A 19957-nucleotide genomic window follows, 5' to 3' on the forward strand; every position below is an offset into this window, starting at 1 on the left:
CTGCTCTAACTGTAAAGAACCCTTTCCTATTTAGCTGCTGGTATTGCGTTTCTTCCACTCGTAATGAGTGCCCCCTGGTCCTAAACTCGGAGGCTCCACCGGAGGAACAAAGACTTCCTGTGCACATGCAACGGATACAATAAGTATTGAGCATGTCATCAATATTCAAAGTAAATATATTTATAAAGGTGCTACTGATATGAAACTGTGTATTTAAAGCCCTTTTGGGATGCTTAGTAATTGTAGGTTCAAATAGAATTTTTAGCGCCATAATCCACATTCAAAGAGTTTCATTTATGGGAAATCACTCAAATAGTGCACATGGGGTTGTTCTTTTCCTGTTTTTTTAAGTGTGAAAAAACAGCCATATGTCAATTGTTGAATTGTTTCTGCCTGGTAAAAAAAAAAAAAGCGTGGAATTTGCCCACTCCCCCCATACACATTAGATAGCTGTCCTCTGAACATTTGTTTGGTGACAATTATTTCTTCTAATTCCACCATACACAGGAACGCTCTGCTCAGAGCTCATCTCCCACAGAAGAAAAAGATCCAGCACAGTGGCTCAGTGGTTAGCTTAGTCCTGGGTTCGAATCCCACCAAGGACAACATCTGCAAGGAGTTTGTATGTTCTCCCCGTGTTTGCGTGGGTTTCCTCCCACATTCCAAAGACATACTGATAGGGAATTTAGATTGTGAGCCCCATCAGGGACAGTGATGATAATGTGTGCAAACTGTAAAGCGCTGCGGAATATGTTAGCGCTATATAAAAATAATGATTATTATTATTATTATCCAACAGGACGGATTCTTCTCACCTCCTACACCATCTGTCGTGGAATTAAGCAAACCCCCATAAGACTATTAAACAATCCTGCCAATATTAGCAGCTAAAAAAACAGCAAAAATACTTCAGATTTCTGTGATAAATATTTATCCCACAAAACTCATTAAAAAAAAAAACCACAGTGTGAACATACCTGAAGAAATATTAGTCTGGTACAGAAGCTATAGACACAAGAAATATATTTTTATAGCTGAACACTAATGTCTTTGTAGGTCAGGACCTTGTGAATTATCAGACTATATATACTTTCCATTGTAGTGACTTTTCCACATTTTATTGTATTGGAGTGTTCCATCTCACACTATATAGTTTTACATCAACTTGTTCATTTGTCTTAAAAAGGGAAGCATGCTGTATATGGAGAATTACTCATGGATGTAACTACGGGGTAAAGGTAATCATATAAAAGGAGCAGAACTAGTTAGAAGAAGCAGATGTGATAAAATAAGAGAACCTGTTACTAGGAGAGTAATACTTTGTTTTTACGGTTCATTTATCTGGCACAACAATGATCGGCAGGACTGTAAAATAGAATTTCACGACCATATTTTCAGTCCTGTTTGTTAAAAAAAAACATATTGCTCCAAGACTGATGTGATTCAATGGGACAGTGCGGATGAACGATTTTTTTCATAGACCAAATCTGGGTGTGAAAAAAATTGCAGCATAAAGGCTTTTTCTCGAGACTCACCGATGCAAGTCTATGGGTGTTAGAAAAAAATCAAATATCACACGTGCCCACAGTACAGCACCTGATTTTTACGGATACATTACAGTTCTGTAACATAGGAAGTTGTACAGTGGGGCAAAAAAGTATTTAGTCAGTCAGCAATAGTGCAAGTTCCACCACTTAAAAAGATGAGAGGCGTCTGTAATTTACATCATAGGTAGACCTCAACTATGGGAGACAAACTGAGAAAAAAAAATCCAGAAAGTCACATTGTCTGTTTTTTTTTCATTTTATTTGCATATTATGGTGGAAAATAAGTATTTGGTCAGAAACAAGCAATCAAGATTTCTGGCTCTCACAGACCTGTAACTTCTTCTTTAAGAGTCTCCTCTTTCCTCCACTCATTACCTGTAGTAATGGCACCTGTTTAAACTTGTTATCAGTATAAAAAGACACCTGTGCACACCCTCAAACAGTCTGACTCCAAACTCCACTATGGTGAAGACCAAAGAGCTGTCAAAGGACACCAGAAACAAAATTGTAGCCCTGCACCAGGCTGGGAAGAGTGAATCTGCAATAGCCAACCAGCTTGGAGTGAAGAAATCAACTGTGGGAGCAATAATTAGAAAATGGAAGACATACAAGACCACTGATAATCTACCTCGATCTGGTGCTCCACGCAAAATCCCACCCCGTGGGGTCAGAATGATCACAAGAACGGTGAGCAAAAATCCCAGAACCACGCGGGGGGACCTAGTGAATGAACTGCAGAGAGCTGGGACCAATGTAACAAGGCCTACCATAAGTAACACACTACGCCACCATGGACTCAGATCCTGCAGTGCCAGACGTGTCCCACTGCTTAAGCCTGTACATGTCCGGGCCCGTCTGAAGTTTGCTACAGAGCATTTGGATGATCCAGAGGAGTTTTGGGAGAATGTCCTATGGTCTGATGAAACCAAACTGGAACTGTTTGGTAGAAACACAACTTGTCGTGTTTGGAGGAAAAAGAATACTGAGTTGCATCCATCAAACACCATACCTACTGTAAAGCATGGTGGTGGAAACATCATGCTTTGGGGCTGTTTCTCTGCAAAGGGGCCAGGACGACTGATCTGGGTCCATGAAAGAATGAATGGGGCCATGTATCGGGAGATTTTGAGTGCAAACCTCCTTCCATCAGCAAGGGCATTGAAGATGAAACGTGGCTGGGTCTTTCAACATGACAATGATCCAAAGCACACCGCCAGGGCAACGAAGGAGTGGCTTCGTAAGAAGCATTTCAAGGTCCTGGAGTGGCCTAGCCAGTCTCCAGATCTCAACCCTATAGAAAACCTTTGGAGGGAGTTGAAAGTCCGTGTTGCCAAGCGAAAAGCCAAAAACATCACTGCTCTAGAGGAGATCTGCATGGAGGAATGGGCCAACATACCAACAACAGTGTGTGGCAACCTTGTGAAGACTTACAGAAAACGTTTGACCTCTGTCATTGCCAGCAAAGGATATATCACAAAGTATTGAGATGAAATTTTGTTTCTGACCAAATACTTATTTTCCACCATAATATGCAAATAAAATGAAAAAAAAACAGACAATGTGATTTTCTGGATTTTTTTTTCTCAGTTTGTCTCCCATAGTTGAGGTCTACCTATGATGTAAATTACAGACGCCTCTCATCTTTTTAAGTGGTGGAACTTGCACTATTGCTGACTGACTAAATACTTTTTTGCCCCACTGTATATGAGTAATAGCTGCTGCTGTAAAAAATGGATTGTATATGGACAGCACATGGATGACAAGTGAGAGACAAATCGTCCCACCTTCCTGAATGCTACAATTTGTAATATGCTTGTGTGAACTTGGCTTTAGGAACATATAAGAAAGTTCTTCTCTCCTGTTGAGGTTTTCTTGGCTGCACAGAAGCATCCATAATGCTATTAGGCTACATATACATGTGGCTGATAATACCTACCATGGAAAACTGTGATTCTTGCGCTATATGCAGGTGGGTATTTGGAAATTGAATACACTTGTATTATACTCCAGATTTGAGATATGGAAGATACAGCCCAAATCGATACAATATCTGTGTGGATTTTGGTAAGGGAGAGTTCATTTGATGTTCCCATTCACACTCAGCATTGGGGAGCACTGTCCTGTTTGAATTGAAAAAGTGGAATTAAAACAGAATTTAACCAAAATAGCAATTCTACCATAACAACAAAAAAAAACAAACAAAACTAATGAACACCACCAGAAAGGAAGTCAATTGGCATCTAAAGTTTCAGATTGTAGACTCTGCCTCATTCAAGTGAATGTGGGTAGGTGGGCGAATGCGTAAATAACACATTTTGGACATTGGGAAGGTGGAAGGAAATCCTAATTGTTTGCTGAGCGGGGAGAAGAACGTGATATGAACCAGGGGAGAATACCATTGGTGCAACAATAGGTAAATGGGCCACTTCCAACTCCAAAGAAGTAAGCCAAGTCAGAGGAACATAACCGGGAGCATTGTGACGAGCTATTGGACTGAACGGCCCATATACTACTCTTGGACAGAGGACACCTCTAGTGTGAACGTAGCCTTATCAAGGTCTGCAAAATGCTGAAACATAAGGAGGGTTAGCCACATATGGCACACTGGTTTCACCACTACCTCACCGACATTTTGGTTGGAGCATTCACAAATATACAAGATTAGAGGCCATATGTAGAAGGGTCTGATCTAAGGAACCCCGCATGTTCACGTACAGTCATATAAGGAACGGGGTGATGGATATAATAATTTTAAGTTCTTGAACAATAAAAAAGGAACATTGTAAATAATGTCATCATAGATAACCTCTGTGCAATTAAAATAAAGAGAATATAACTACCCGCCCTAATTGGAGCTTCCAAATCACTGACATCATATGTGTCCGGTGTAACCTGCATTCCTAGTAAGGTTAGTAACGCATTGTACATGTGCCACAGATGAAAATACAGATCATACACGTGCTGCTTATTGAGTTGTCATTGCCCTGATTCTAATTCATTAAATGGCTAATTAAAGGGGTTGTCTGTGGTGGCCAACAAAACTGGAGCACATGCAGGTGATGATTTAACATAACAAAAATAAGTAGTACTTAATTACTGAAGTCACAGCAGCGCCAGCACTACTTCTCCAATGCTCCTCGGTGGTCATTGCTTACAGGGCTGGTGCAGTGATGTCCCTTCTACAGCCCAAGACTGCAGCAGCCAATCACTGGCCTCAGTGGCTTCGTGCCATCTTGGCATGGAGGTCCATCTTGGATGCTACAGATGCTCAAACTGATGGTGCATGGCCAATAACACCTAGCCAAGGATGAAGGAGCTCTAGTTTCTACTAACTTATCGATTATTCCATTTTATGAGAATTATTGTTTTCTCTGAAATTGTCTGATGTCATCATCTGTAGGATTCTACCGGATACTTTTGACTTGCCACCTTCTCTTGGCTTTTAGATATAGGAGATGTACACTTTTTATCCTGCTATTTAAAAATTTGCAATAACCTAAAGGATTTTTCTCAAGGTCAGCCTACTGGAGCCCATGGCTCCGCAGCTTCCTGACTTTATTTTGCCGAGGCTGTGCGCCCCTGAAGATTCATAGTTCAGACCAGTGGCATGTTCCGAGCAGCAGTCTTTGCCCTTACAGCCTCAGAGTGCAGTGGCACATAAATCGGGAAGATCCAGCGATCTGGCCAGTTTCAGAGCAGAGCCTACAAGTTCTATAACAAAACCTTGCTTGGAAGACTGGCCATCTTTGATAGACTGCAGAGGTGGAGCAGGTAACCTAGGCAATGATCCATAAACTGTAAAATTTAAAATTCTTTTGTTCTGGTGAACCGAGAGGATTTTTAATAAGTGTTTTTACAAGCACTGTCCAATTTTAACCACTTAACATGTTGAGACAACCACTTTAAGGCCTTTTCGCATATACTGATCATTGGCTTAATGATGGCCAAAAACAGCACCACAAATCCAATAAATAAGCAAAATGCTTGGATTGCTGATTGGCAGTACATCTCCGGAGTACATAGGGGATGTGTCGGGGACACTGCAGTAAATTATAGCATTAGCAATCCATCACTTTGTGAGAGAAAAAAAAAAGTATTTTTAAGCACTGGCTTGGTAACCACTTGCTGTATTTGAGGTCCCTGAATGCCCCTCCTAAAAATTTTTGTCCCATTTAAGAGAATCCCAGATTCTAAGGCTACTTTCACACTTGCGTTTTTTTGCGCTGCGTTTTTGCGCATAAATGCACATGCGTTTTTTTCCTATACTTAACATGGGTGCGCATTGTCATGCGTTTGTACGCGTTTGTATGCGCATGCGTTTTTTTGTAGTGCGCGCCCGGGCGCACAAAATGCATCCTGTTGCATTTTTTGTGCGTCCGACCTGTCTCAAAAAAACGCCTGCGCACGAAAATCACCCCAAAACACATTAAAGTCTATGGGAGCGCTGACGTGTGCATGGTCATGCGCACGTCAGCGCAAAAAAAGCATGCTTTTTCCGCAAAAACCATGCGCAAAAAACAAGAAAACGCATAAAAAACACATGATGCGTTTTTTATGCGCGTGCACAAAAAACGCAAGTGTGAAAGTAGCCTTTGCAGAGTTTTTTTGTAAAAATACAAACGGCACTTTACTCACCATCCCCGACTCCACCAGTTAATATACTGCTATGTATAGTACAAACGATCAGACGATCGCAGCTTCAAGCTCCCTAAGAGGACTATTAACAGTAAAAAGTATAAAAAAAAAACAAGTATGAAAAAATATACGAAAGCTCAAATCCACCCCCCCATTTGCCCCATTAAAAATAAAACAGTAAAAAAAACACACATATTTGGTATTACTGCATTTGTAAAAGTCTAATCTATCCAAATGTGAAGTAAATTAATGTGATTAGTAAGCGTAACAGTGATTTGTGATCAGCTCAGGACACAAAAAATAAAACCTCACACAGCCCTAGAACCTGAAAAATGAAAACGTTATGGGTCGCGAAAAATGGCAACACACGCAAAGTTTTGTTTTTACAAATTTCCACATTTTTTTCACCACATAAATAAAAAAAAAAAACCCATATAAGTTTGGTATGCGACATCAATCCCACACATCTGGTGGCTGGGGGATGGATATGAGCACACACACAGCCCCCACTGCCCCAGGAAGTCCAACCAAAACCTACAATCACAGAGCACTTTATGGGTAAACACTGGTCACTTTTTACATGGTGTTGCTGGTTTTCTATTCATGGACCGTCCATACTATTTGACGTGATTGACTTTTGCTCTTATGTGATCTCCTTTATGACTGTCACATGATATTGCACATTATTTGTATTCTTCTGTTGAGTTACTGGACCCTATACTTTATATGCATTTGGGTGCCATCTAGTGGCCATTATAGAGTATCATTGCCTGTACTATTTGAGACCACATAAGCAGATCGGCCTTTCCATGGATTGTTACCTGTTGTCAACCATCTATAGCATTTAACTGTAAATTTTGGTGTCCTCGCCAATTGACCTGCTACTACTATTTTTTATCATTACTATGTATTTTTCGACTATCTATAAATTTTGATCTTCATAATAAACAATTTATTTTTAGACTGATAGACCTCTACCTTTTTTTTTATCCACCTTGGGATTCATATGTAAGGGGGTGAAGTGCAGGAAGAGTCGGGGGAGGGCTGCCTCTTCTGCTCCATGCCCGGAACCATTGAGCAGGGCAGCAGGTTCCCCGGAGGACAGAGAAGGGGCTGAGGACAGGAAGCCAGCAGAGCAGAGAGCGGGAAAACAGCGCGCGCTTTCCTCAGAGCAGCCTGGGCAGCAGACAGGGAGGATGCTGACGCAGACTGGGGGAGACAGAGCTCCCAGTCACAGAGTAAAGACCGCGCACAGAGACGGCAGACCTTGAGTACGTGAGACTGTGTATTGCGGAGACAGCAAAGGAGCGCCCTGACCCCCTTGGACAGACTGAGACCCGCAGAGGAGCGGAGGCCTGTATAGAGCCTGAGGTCAGAGCAGAGACCGTAGTCCGTGACTGCGTAAAGCTGGAGTCTGCAGTGACAGATGAGGTGTGTCCTGATCCCCGTGTGAAGTCTGTGTCCAGTGCAAAGGCAGCAGCTAGTACCAAGACAGCAGCTAGTGTGGAGACAGCAGCACGTGCAGAGGCAGTGATCCGTGCTGAGAGATCTAACAGGGGACGGAGTGTTGTTTCCCCTGGTAGAGACTGTATGCAGTGATAAGACATTTTCCCTGCAAAGAAACTGCGCCCAGTGACAGGGCTGTGACCCGCTTAGAGAGACTATATCACGTACAAAGTTCTGGTGACCCTTGTGTTAATTCAGAGCCCCTGATTCCGGTGGGAAGGCACCGCTGTGGAGTTGGAAAAAAGGACTTAGAGCATAGGGGATATCGTTTGTCTCATGCCCCTCTGGCTCCTGCAGTAACCTCACATATTTTGGCTGGACATTGTTAAAGGCACGGGATACAGAGTACTTCAGACTACAAGCGCTGCTGGTGATTCGGCGCCAACGTTGGAGAAGAGTGACCCCTTCAATCAAGACCCCTGCAGCCTGATAAGTTCCCCATAGGAAAATTACCTTTATTACTGCTTAATACTGTTCATTTGGTTGCTTGCTTAACTTGTTCTCATAATATCAATACTGCACCATTATTTTGCCTGTATTATTCCCTGAAAATAAACCTCTCCTTTAACTGTTGGTTCGTCTGTTCCGTGGTGACATACTCATCCCTGCACTTTATTACACTTGGCGTAGTCGGCAGGATGTCACACGATGGCGCGGAAGGGGCGGACCAAGCGGTCAGGGAAGGCCCCAGGACTAGCATTCCACTGGGAGCCATGTTGAATAAGATGCCGAGGTTTAATGGGAGCAATGTGATGGCCTTAGAGGGGGAGGCATGGGATTCTGTCATGCATAGGCCCCCTGGGAGAGAGATACTCTGGACAAAGTATTACGGATACTTGAGACACGTGGGGACCCCACTGACATCAGGGAGCTGCGCATGTGACTGTTTTGCCGGGTACAAAGAGAGGGGGAGACCGTGACGCAGTTTATGAATGCCCTGCAGGAACTCCATACTGCCATCATACGGAAAGACGGCGTAGGTGTAGGGCCAATTGACGTTGTGCTGCGATACCAACTGGTGACGGGTTTGGGAGTTGTGTTGATGAAGCAGGCCCTGTGAGAGTGCATGCGGGTAAAACCAGACATGACTTTCTCTCAGGTTGGGAGTGAGGCACCGATGGGGAAGGTATGGATCAGGGAGGTAGCTGCCCCTCAATAGGTGGAAGACTTGAAAGAAGAGATTGAGCGGGTTTGGGAGGAAATGGCTGAATATAAGAGAGCCCCTGCTGTAGAGACCGCCCCCCAATGTGAGACTAGTGCCACTCAGAAAGAAGACCGTCTACATGCTACAACTGCGGAGTACTCAGCCCAAATGAAGAAGAGACGGCATGGACCCGGTATTCCCGGCTGAAGATAAGAAGAATCTGGAAGGAGATAGAGAGTCTAGGGCAGGGGTGGGAAACTTCCGGCCCGTGATATCATCTTGTGCGGCCTGCAGCCACTTTGCCAGTTTTTTGGCCGCGGGCTCTTTAATTCTTCAGAGGTGCGCGCGGTATTGAGTCGGACGTGTAGGTGTTATCTGACTGACCAGACAGCCCTATTTCCAGTCATAGACTTTTTACTCACAAAAAAAAACTTTATTGTTCAGCGCAGCCGCTGACAGTCTAATCCTGATGATTCTCGGCTACAACTGCAAGTGCTGTAAATCTATTTTATGGAGCGGAGGAGGAGGGAGAATGAGGAGCACCGTGCACTGCAAGTGCAATCCAGGACCAGCCTTCCGAAACCCCCTGCATCTCTGCAGGATGATCTGGAGCTTCGCACTGTCACTTGCATGTTGGTTGTAAAACAAGAAAGAGAGGGGAGTCAGTCTTTTGTGCACCCTCCCAGCCAAAGCAAAGGGGAGAATGTCTCAGCCTGGTAACGAGGTAAGAGGAGCCCAAATTCTGGAGTTTGCACCGTGCAAATGCAAAATCCTCCTGGTGCATATGAGAGTGCAGGAGTGCAGGCAACTGGGGGGCCTGTGCATTAGTAAGTTTGAGCCTTCCCTGCTGCAGATGCATTTCCTGTTTGCTGGCTGCGCTTCTGCAGAGTTACTGCAAGGCAGGGCTTCCATACATGTCTGGAGATCACCACTCTTAGTGCAAGCTGACATGGCTGCACTGGCATGCATGTACTCTCTGCAAAAACTGCACATCCCACTGCATCTTGTCAGTCAGCAAGCAACTGGTTAAAAATTCCATGCACGCTTAATTTAATATTTTTCTCTTTTTTATATTGCATTTTTTTCATGGTTGCAGATGTTGGCATTCACTACTTATTTTTTGCATGCTCATTTGTGATTTTATTTTGCAAATTTGCAAATTATTTCTTGTGTACTTTTATATTTGCAGGCATTTTACTATAATTTTTTAAATTTTTTTTTATAATTTTGAAGTTGCATTTTTTCTTGCAAGTTATTTTGTATTTGCATTTTACAGACTGATGCAAGCTTAGAAAACCAGTTGGGAGTAGCAACATCATCAATACCTCCCAATATAGCAGGCCTCACCAAAGAGAAGTCCTTCCAGCCATCACATTAGGTGGGAGCTATTTAAAGGGAAAATGTCACCAGGTTTGGCAGATACGAGTTATGGCCACTGCCTTTCGGGGCTGATGTGTAGTATTCTATATTGCTGTATATTTGGCCCCGATCCGATCTGTAAGAGAAGAAATATAACTTTTTTTATATTCACATGGGGGCAGTCCGGTCCGATGGGCGTCACTGGTCCTGGTCGGGTGCCTCCCATCTTCTTACGATCCCAGTCCTCCTGCTTGCTTCATGTGGTGGTCTAGAGGTCACAACGGAGAAGTTCGATCCGAAGAGGAGGAAGAGATGATTGCCCGAGTGGCCCATCGAGATGAGTTACTATCAGGCCTGCCACAAGCTACTAGCAAAGGAGAGGAGGAGATAAGAGTTTCTGAGATAGGCTAGTTTCACACTAGCGTTTGTGAGCGCAGCGACGGCCTGCACACGGCCGCCGCTAAGCCCCGCCCCCTGCCGCGCCTCCACCGCAGGCATGAGGAAGCCTTCTGCACTGCCTGTGTCAGATCGCTGATCTGTCACAGTGATCTGTGATGTGACAGATCAGCGATCTGTCACATGACAGTGATGTCCCCCCTGGGACAGTTTAATAAAGTTAAAAAAAAAGTGTAAGAATAATTTATAAAAAATTGCTAAATGAATTAAAAAAAAAATATTTCCTAATAAATTTATTTTTTGGAAATAAAAAAAACAAACAATAAAAGTACACATATTTAGTATCGCCGCGTCCGTAACGACCCGCCCTATAAAACTGTCCCATTAGTTAACTCCTTTAGCGAACCCCTTAAAAAATAAAAATAAAAAACAAAGCAAAAAATAATGCTTTGTTATCATACCGCCGAACAAAAAGTGCAATAACGCGCGATCAAAAAGACGGATATAAAAAACCATGGTACCGCTGAAAACATCATCTTGTCCCGCAAAAAATGAGCTGCCACACAGCGAAAAAATAAAAAGTTATAGCTCGCAGAATAATGCGATGCAAAAATAATTATTTTTTGTTTAAAATTGTTTTCATTGCATAAAAGCGCCAAAACATAAAAAAAGACATAAATGAGGTATCGCTGTAATCGTACTGACCTGAAGAATAAAAACGCCTTATCAATTTTACCGCACGCGGAACAGTGTAAACGCACACGCCAAATGAAATTTTTGAAATGCTGGATTTTGTTCATTCTGCGTTCCAAAAATCGGAATAAAAAGCGATCAAAAAATGTCACGTGCCCAAAAATGGTACCAATAAAAATGTCAACTCGTCCCGCAAAAAGTAAGACCTCACGTGACTCGGTGGGTCAAAATATGGAAAAATTATAGCTCTCAAAATGTGGTGATGCAAAAACTATTTTTACAATAAAAAGCGTCTTTTAGCGTGTGACAGCTGCCAAACATAAATACCGCCATAAATAGTAAATCAAACCCCCCGTTATCACCCCCTTAGTTAGGGAAAAATAATAAAATTAAAAAAATGTATTTATTTCCATTTTCCCTTTAGGGTTAGGGCTGAGATTAGGGTTAGGGGTGTGTTGGGGTTAGGGTTGGAGTTAGAATTGGGGGGGGTTTCCACTGTTTGGGCACATCAGGTGCTCTCCAAACGCAACATGGTGTCTGATCCCAATTCCAGACAATTCTGCGCTGAAAAAGTCAAATGGTGATCCTTCCCTTCCAAGCTCTGCCATGCGCCCAAACAGTGTTTTACCCCCACATATGGGGTATCAGCCTACTTAGGACAAACTGCAAAACAACTTTTGGGGTCCAATTTCTGCTGTTACCGTTAGGAAAATAAAAAATTGGGGGCAAAAATATCATTTTTGTGGAAAAAAATATGATTTTTTTATTTTCACGCCCGGGCGTTATAAACTTCTGTGAAGCACTTTGCGGGTTCAAAGTGCTCACCACACATCTAGATAAGTTTTGTGGGGGGTCTAGTTTCCAAAATGGGGTCACTTGTGGGGGGGTTACCACTGTTTAGGCACATCAAGGGCTCTCCAAACGTGACATGGTGTCCGATCTGAATTCCAGCCAATTTTGCATTGAAAAAGTCAAACGGCGCTCCTTCCCTTCTGAGCGCTGCCATGCGCCGAAACAGTGGTTCCCCCCCAACATGTCAGGTATTAGCGTACTCAGGACAAATTGCACAATAGCTTTTGCAGTCCAATTCCTCCTGTTACCCTTGGTAAAATAAAAAAAATTGGACCTGAAGTAATTTTTTTGGTGAAAAAAAGTTAAATGTTCATTTTTTTTAAACATTCAAAAAATTCCTGTGAAGAACCTGAAGGGTTAATAAACTTCTTGAATGTGGTTTTGAGCACCTTGAGGGGTGCAGTTTTTAGAATGGTGTTACTTTTGGGTATTTTCTATCATACAGACCCCTCAAAGTGACTTCAAATGTGATGTGGTCCGTAAAAATAAAATGGTGTTGCAAAAATGAGAAATCGCTGGTCAAATTTTAACCCTTATAACTTCCTAACAAATAAAAATTTTGGTTCCAAAATTGTGCTGATGTAAAGTAAACATATATGAAATATTACTTATTAAGTTTTTTGTGTGCGATAGCTCTGTGATTTAAGAGCATAAAAATTCAAAGTTGTTAAATTGCGAAATTTTCAAAATTTTCGCCAAATTTCCGTTTTTCTCACAAATAAACGCAAGTTATTTGAATGAAATTTTACCACTAACATGAAGTACAATATGTCACGAGAAAACAATGTCAGAATCAGTGGGATCCATGGAAGCGTTTGAGTTATTACCTCATAAAGGGACAGTGGTCAGAATTGCAAAAATTTGCCCGGTCATGAACGTGCAAACCACCCTTGTTGGTAAAGGGGTTAAAGGCACGGGATACAGAGTACTTCAGACTACAAGCGCTGCTGGTGATTCGGCGCCAACGCTGGAGAAGAATGACCCCTTCAATCAAGACCCCTGCAGCCTGATAAGTTCCCCTTAGGACAATTACCTTTATTACTGCTTAATACTGTTCATTTGGTTGCTTGCTTAATTTGTTCTCATAATATCAATACTGCACCGTTATTTTGCCTGTATTATTCCCTGTGAATAAACCTCCCTTTTAACTGTTGGTCTGTCTGTTCCATGCTGACATACTCATCCCTGCACTTTATTACACATATACTACATTTTTTTGTATTTGTGTGTTCTAGATGTTAGGTTTCTATGTACTTGTAATGACCTGGAGAATTATATTTCCAGATCAATTTTATCGTAAAATGAACATGGCAAAAAAAAAAAAACTGTCCCAAAAATTGTGACATTGCATTTTTTTGCAATTTCAACACACTTGAATGGCGTCATTTAAAAGTACAACTCCTCCCACAAAAAACAAGCCCTCATATATCTACGTGGTGTAGTTCTCACTGTGCAGTAATGAGGCAGTGACCCAGTAAAGTTCAAAGCAAGATGTCTTTAATGTCCAAAACTCTCAAAACTGTATCCTCCGGATTGCAGCCGGGCATCAAGACAGTCCGTTGCCATGGGCGACTGCACCACCATGTCACACTGAGGGGTGCCAGGCGTTCACTTGCAAACCAACACCGACACACCCACACACCCAACCTTTGCTGCAGGGTTTTTAAATGAAATTTGTGGCCATTTGCCACTTGTAAGAACCGTCTGGAGAGAGTGAACCGCCCCACTACCATCCTGTAGTTCACTCCAAAAATAAAAGCCCATGCCGGGTTTCTTAAATCTGCCTTGGGCAAATAGCTTGTCCAAGACCAAACTTACTTTTATTTTGCATTGCAATCGCAGCTATGCCTGTGAGTGCAATGCACTCCAGCGGTCTCGATATGCTTCTATGCGCATCCTATGGAACTTTTTTTTATGGACTTCGTGCGCTGCCAAACAATGGACACAATTCCAGTTGAGATGAAAGATTAATGGGAATAAAACAATAATCTTTCATCTCAATTGGAATTGTGTCCATTGTTTGGCAGCACACGAAGTCCATAAAAAAAAGTTCCATAAGGTTTTATATATCGGCGGTCACTGGTTTGGCCCTTGGACATGCAGCAGCTAAACTTATATTTTACATGCTTTATCTCTCCTACAACGGGTGAATAGATATTTTATATCTATATATATTTTATCATCGGATAAGACCCTATTTGCGCTTCTTTCGTTCCTACAGCATAAATCATTCTATGCGCATCTCTGAGGCCGTAGGGGGAATTTTTTTTTTCTCTCAATGGAGATAAAGCAATTGTCTGATCGTGTGGAGCAGCTCGCTGCGGAAGTGCCTGGAATTTCCGCCTACCTTGCTCATTCACATGCTGCTGAACCAAAGATTCCTACACCTGATGTATTTTTTGGGGATCGGTCTAAATTTTTGAATTTCAAAAATAATTGTAAATTATTTTTTGCCTTGAAGCCTAACTCGTCAGGGAGCTCCGCGCAGCAGGTTAAAATTGTCATCTCTTTGCTGCGTGGCGATCCCCAGGATTGAGCGTTTTCTTTGAAACCAGATGATCCTATTCTGACTAATGTAAACGCATTTTTTCAGGCCTTGGGGTTGTTGTATGATGAACCTAATGCCATTGATCAGGCTGAAAAGACCCTGCTGGCATTGAACCAGGGTCGTGATTCTGCAGAATTGTACTGTCAAAAATTCCGAAAGTGGGCAGTACTTACTACCTGGAATGATAATGCCTTGGCTGCTCTCTTTCGCAAGGGGTTGTCAGAAGCCGTAAAAGATACTATGGTGGGATTTCCTGTTCCCTCTGGTCTTGACGATTCTATGTCTTTAGCCATTCAGGTTGATCGGCGTTTGCGCGAACGCAGAGCTGCACGAGAGGTGTTGCCACCTGTTGAACAGATGTCTGAACCTATGCAATGTGATAGAGTTTTTTCCAGAGAGCAGCGTCAGGAGTTCAGAAGGCGTAATAAGTTGTGTTTTTTCTGTGGAGATGCCTCGCATATTATTTCTGTCTGTCCTAAACGCGAGAAACGCTTTGCACACACGTTTTCTGTTGGTGGTGTTCAACCTAAGTTTCTTCTGGCTATTACTCTGATCTGCTCCCTGTCCACATTTTCCGCCAAGGCTTTTGTGGATTCAGGAGCAGCTCTAAACCTAATGGACTTGGATTTTGCTAAACGTTGTGGATTTCCGATGACCCCTCTGCAGACACCTATCCCTTTGAGGGGGATTGATGCTACTCCTTTGGCTAAAAATAAACCTCAGTTTTGGACCCAGGTGGTAATGCGGGTCACCCCAGACCATCAAGAAAATTGCAGGTTTTTGGTGTTACATAATCTGCATGATACTATTGTTCTGGGGTTTCCCTGGTTACAAATTCATAATCCAGTTTTGGATTGGAAATCTGTGTCTGTGGTGAGTTGGGGTTGTCGGTGTGCCTTTAGTGAGGCTCCGGTGTTTTCCACCTCTCCTCAGTCGCATGATGTTCCTGATTATTTGGCGGACTTTTATGATGTATTTAGTGAGAATGAGTCTGCGTCTCTGCCTCCTCATAGGAGTTATGACTGTGCAATTGAACTGAGCCCGAGGTGTAAATTTCCCAAGGGTCGGCTCTTCAATTTATCTGTACCCGAGCAAGAGGCTATGCGATCCTATATTAAGGAGGCGTTGGAGAAGGGTCATCTTAGACCATCCTCGTCACCCTTAGGTGCCGGTTTTTTTTTTGTAGCCAAAAAGGATGGATCATTAAGACCTTGTATTGATTATCGCGCTCTCAACAAAATTACTGTTAAATATCAGTATCCGTTACCCCTTATTTCTGATCTATTCTCCAGAGTTAAAGGTGCTTGCTGGTTTACCAAGCTTGACCTCAGGGGGACGTATAATCTTATTCGCATTAAGCATGGGGATAAATGGAAGATGGCGTTTAATACTCCGGAGGGACATTTTGAGTACCTGGTGATGCCTTTTGGGCTCACTAATGCCCCTTCTGTCTTCCAGTGCTTCATGAGCGATATTTTCCGAGATTTTGTCGATAAATTTTTGATTATCTATCTGGATGATATTTTGATCTTCTCCAAGGATTGGGATTCTCATGTGGAACATATTCGGACTGTGTTCCGGATCTTGAGGGAGAATTCCCTGTATGTCAAAGGATCTAAATGCCTTTTTGGAGTACAGAGGATTTCTTTTTTGGGATTTATTTTGTCCCCGTCAACTATTGAAATGGACCCGGCCAAGGTACAGGCCATTTACGATTGGGTTCAGCCCACTTCTTTGAAGGCCCTCCAGAAGTTTTTGGGTTTTGCTAATTTTTATCGGAAATTTATAGCAAAATTTTCTAGTATTGCCAAGCCATTGACTGATTTGACTAAGAAGGGTGCTGATGTGTTAAATTGGTCTCCGGAGGCTGTTTCTTCCTTTCAGGAGCTGAAGCGAAGATTCACCTCCGCCCCGGTTTTGCGGCAACTTGATGTCTCACTTCCGTTCCAGGTAGAGGTGGATGCGTCTGAGATTGGTGCAGGAGCTGTTTTGTCCCAAAAGGATCCTGTAACATCTAAAATGAATCCCTGTGCTTTCTTTTCCCGAAAGTTCTCTCCATCTGAACGTAACTATGATGTGGGGAATCGGGAACTGTTAGCCATGAAATGGGCATTTGAGGAGTGGAGACATTGGTTGGAGGGAGCTAAGCATCAAGTCGTGGTCCTCACTGACCACAAGAATTTGATTTACCTAGAGTTGGCTAAGCGCTTGAACCCTAGACAGGCTAGGTGGGCCTTGTTTTTTACACGTTTTGATTTTGTGGTTTCTTTTCTTCCTGGAACTAAGAATGTCAAGACTGACGCCCTCTCTAGGAGCTTCTTTGCTGATTCTCCTGTGGTGACCAAGCCTGCTACCATCTTAGGCGAAGGGGTAGTTCTTTCTGCCATCTCGCCCGATTTGAGACGTGCTCTGGAAGAGTTCCAGGAGGACAAACCTGAGCGTTGTCCCAGTGGAAAGTTGTATGTTCCTGACCAGTGGAAGAAGAGAGTGATGTCTGAAGTTCATTGCTCTGCTTTGGCTAGTCATCCAGGTATTTTTGGTACTAGAGATCTGGTGAGTCGGTCTTTTTGGTGGCCCTCCTTGTCTCGTGATGTCAGGAATTTTGTGCAGTCCTGTGGGACGTGCTCCTGGTCTAAATCGTGTTCTCGCTCTAGTGGGTTGTTGATGCCTTTGCCTGTCCCCAAGAGGCCATGGACCCATATTTCAATGGATTTCATCTCTGATATGCCTGTCTCTCAAAGGATGACTGTTATTTGGGTGATTTGTGATAGGTTCTCTAAGATGGTTCATCTTGTACCACTCCCTAAGTTGCCGTCTTCCTCTGAATTGGTGCCCCTGTGTTTACAACAGGTGGTTCGCTTGCATGGGATTCCTGAGAACATTGTATCTGACAGAGGAGTCCAGTTTGTGTCTAGATTTTGGAGAACTTTCTGTTCCAAGCTGGGAATTCAGTTGTCCTTCTCCTCTGCTTTTCACCCTCAGACCAATGGGCAGACAGAGAGAACAAACCAGACCTTGGAGTCATATTTGAGATGTTTTATTTCTGCTGATCAGGATGATTGGGTTTCATTTTTGCCCTTGGCCGAATTTGCTTTAAATAATAGAGCTAGTTCTGCCACTTTGATGTCACCTTTTTTTTGTAACTTTGGGTTTCATCCTCGATTTTCTTCAGGGCAGGTGGAGCCCTCTGCCTGCCCAGGTGTTGACACTGTGGTGGAGAGAATGCACCAGATCTGGGACCAAGTGGTGGATAAGTTATCTCTCTCCCAGGAAAAGGCCCAGCGGTTTTCCAACCGACATAGGACCATTGGTCCCCAGTTTAAGGTTGGTGATATGGTGTGGTTATCATCAAAAAATATTGCTATGAAGGTGGCTTCTCCTAAGTTTAAGCCTAGATTTATTGGACCTTACAAGATTTTGGAGATTATTAATCCGGTCTCTTTTCGTTTGGCTCTTCCTGTCACATTTAAAATCCATAATGTGTTCCATAAATCTTTGTTGAAGAGGTTTGTTGAACCTGTTGTTCCGGGGGTTGCACCTCCAGACCCTGTATTGGTTGAAGGTAACATGGAATATGAGGTAGAGAAAGTACTGGATTCCCGTCTGGCTAGACGGAGACTCCAGTATTTGGTTAAATGGAAGGGTTATGGTCAGGAGGATAATTCCTGGGTCTCTACCTCTGATATTCATGCCAAAAGATTGGTGCGTGCCTTTCATCAGGCTCACCCTGATCGCCCTGGTGGCGTGGTTGAGGGTTCGGTGACCCCTCCTCAAGGGGGAGGTACTGTTGTGAGTTCATTTTCCCCTTCACTACTGAGGCCCGAGGAACTCCCTCTTCTGGTGAAGAAAGGTAGTGAGCCTGATTGTCAAACACCTGGGGCTGATGATGATGACTGGCTGAGTGGAGTTAGTGACTGGATATAAGGCTGCCGACGCCCTTCTGGCCTGCGGGTGATTTCTCTGTGGACTTCTAGGAAACCAGTCTGATTCCTGCTCATCTAAAGCTAAGATTTCTGCTTTGCCTTTTTGCATTGTGTTTTGTTTTCCTTGCTTTTCTGGATTCTGCCATCCCCTGCTGGGGTGAGCTGAATCTCCTTTTGCCTGTTGCTCTGTCTTCAGAATATTCCTGAGTACTGACATAGCCTTTTTTGAAGCCTAGCGTCTTCAGGGCCTTTTTTACTGTCAGTTTGTTGGCTCTTATTTTCATAGGATTTTTCACGGATTGCAGACAGCAGCCTTCCTGTCCTTTCCTATCTAAGCTAGCTTGGGCCCCATCTTTGCTCAGTCTATCTTTCTGTCTGTGTTTTGTTCTTTCTTCTTGCTTCACCGTCATTATATGTGGGGGGCTGCCTTTTGCTTTGGGGTCTGCTCTGGGGCAGTTTAGATTTCCCTTTCTGTCTTTAGGCTATGTAGTCCTCCGGCTGTGATCGAGGGGCCTAGGGCATCGTAGGAGCCTCCCACGGCTACTGCTAGTTGTGTTGATAGGTTCAGGGGTCTGCAATCCGATAAGCTGCCAACTTCTCTGGTTTTCCGGACTTAGCTAGCATTTCTATTTTTGCCTCCTACGGTGACTCAATCATAACAATCCTCGCTCATCATTAGCTATCAGATGTGGGGGCATCACAGTCACTTGTAGGCTGCCACTGTCTCCAGTCTAAGTACTGTTCAAATTTTCTCAACCCCAAAGACTTGGTTAAGAGAGATATGCTCGATTTTGATTAGAATCAGTGTTTTGGTGTGGAAGCAAAAATTCATGGATGTCAACAGTCAATATCTGACCCTTATTTTTCAAGACTTCTACAATTCACCCTATCACAAGGCAAAAATGATAACTAAATGGCTCGGTGAACAAAACAGTGAAATTTCGGGTCCATGGTAAGATCTAAATCCCATTGAAAAGCTTTGGTCAATCGTCAAAAAATGGATGAACACACAAAAATACTGACTTTGTGTTAAACTCCAAGCATGGATTAGACAGGAATGGGTTGTTGTCAGCCAGAAATTGTCCCAGAAGCTGATATCCACCATGCCAGGTGAATTGCAGAAGTCTTGATATACAGGTGCTTCTCACAAAATTAGAATATCATCAAAAAGTTAATTTATTTCAGTTCTTCAATACAAAAAGTGAAACTCATATTATATAGTCATTACACACAGAGTGATCTTACAGCCAATGAAAACCCAAAAGTCATTATCTCAGTAAATTAGAATACATTTTTCAAGCTGGTGTTATATAGATTTTAAAATCTGAAATGTTGGCCTACTGAAATATATGTT

Source organism: Dendrobates tinctorius, unplaced genomic scaffold (genome assembly GCF_039654945.1).
Source record: "Dendrobates tinctorius isolate UK_male_01 unplaced genomic scaffold, ASM3965494v1 ptg000144l, whole genome shotgun sequence".
NCBI lineage: Eukaryota > Metazoa > Chordata > Amphibia > Anura > Dendrobatidae > Dendrobates > Dendrobates tinctorius.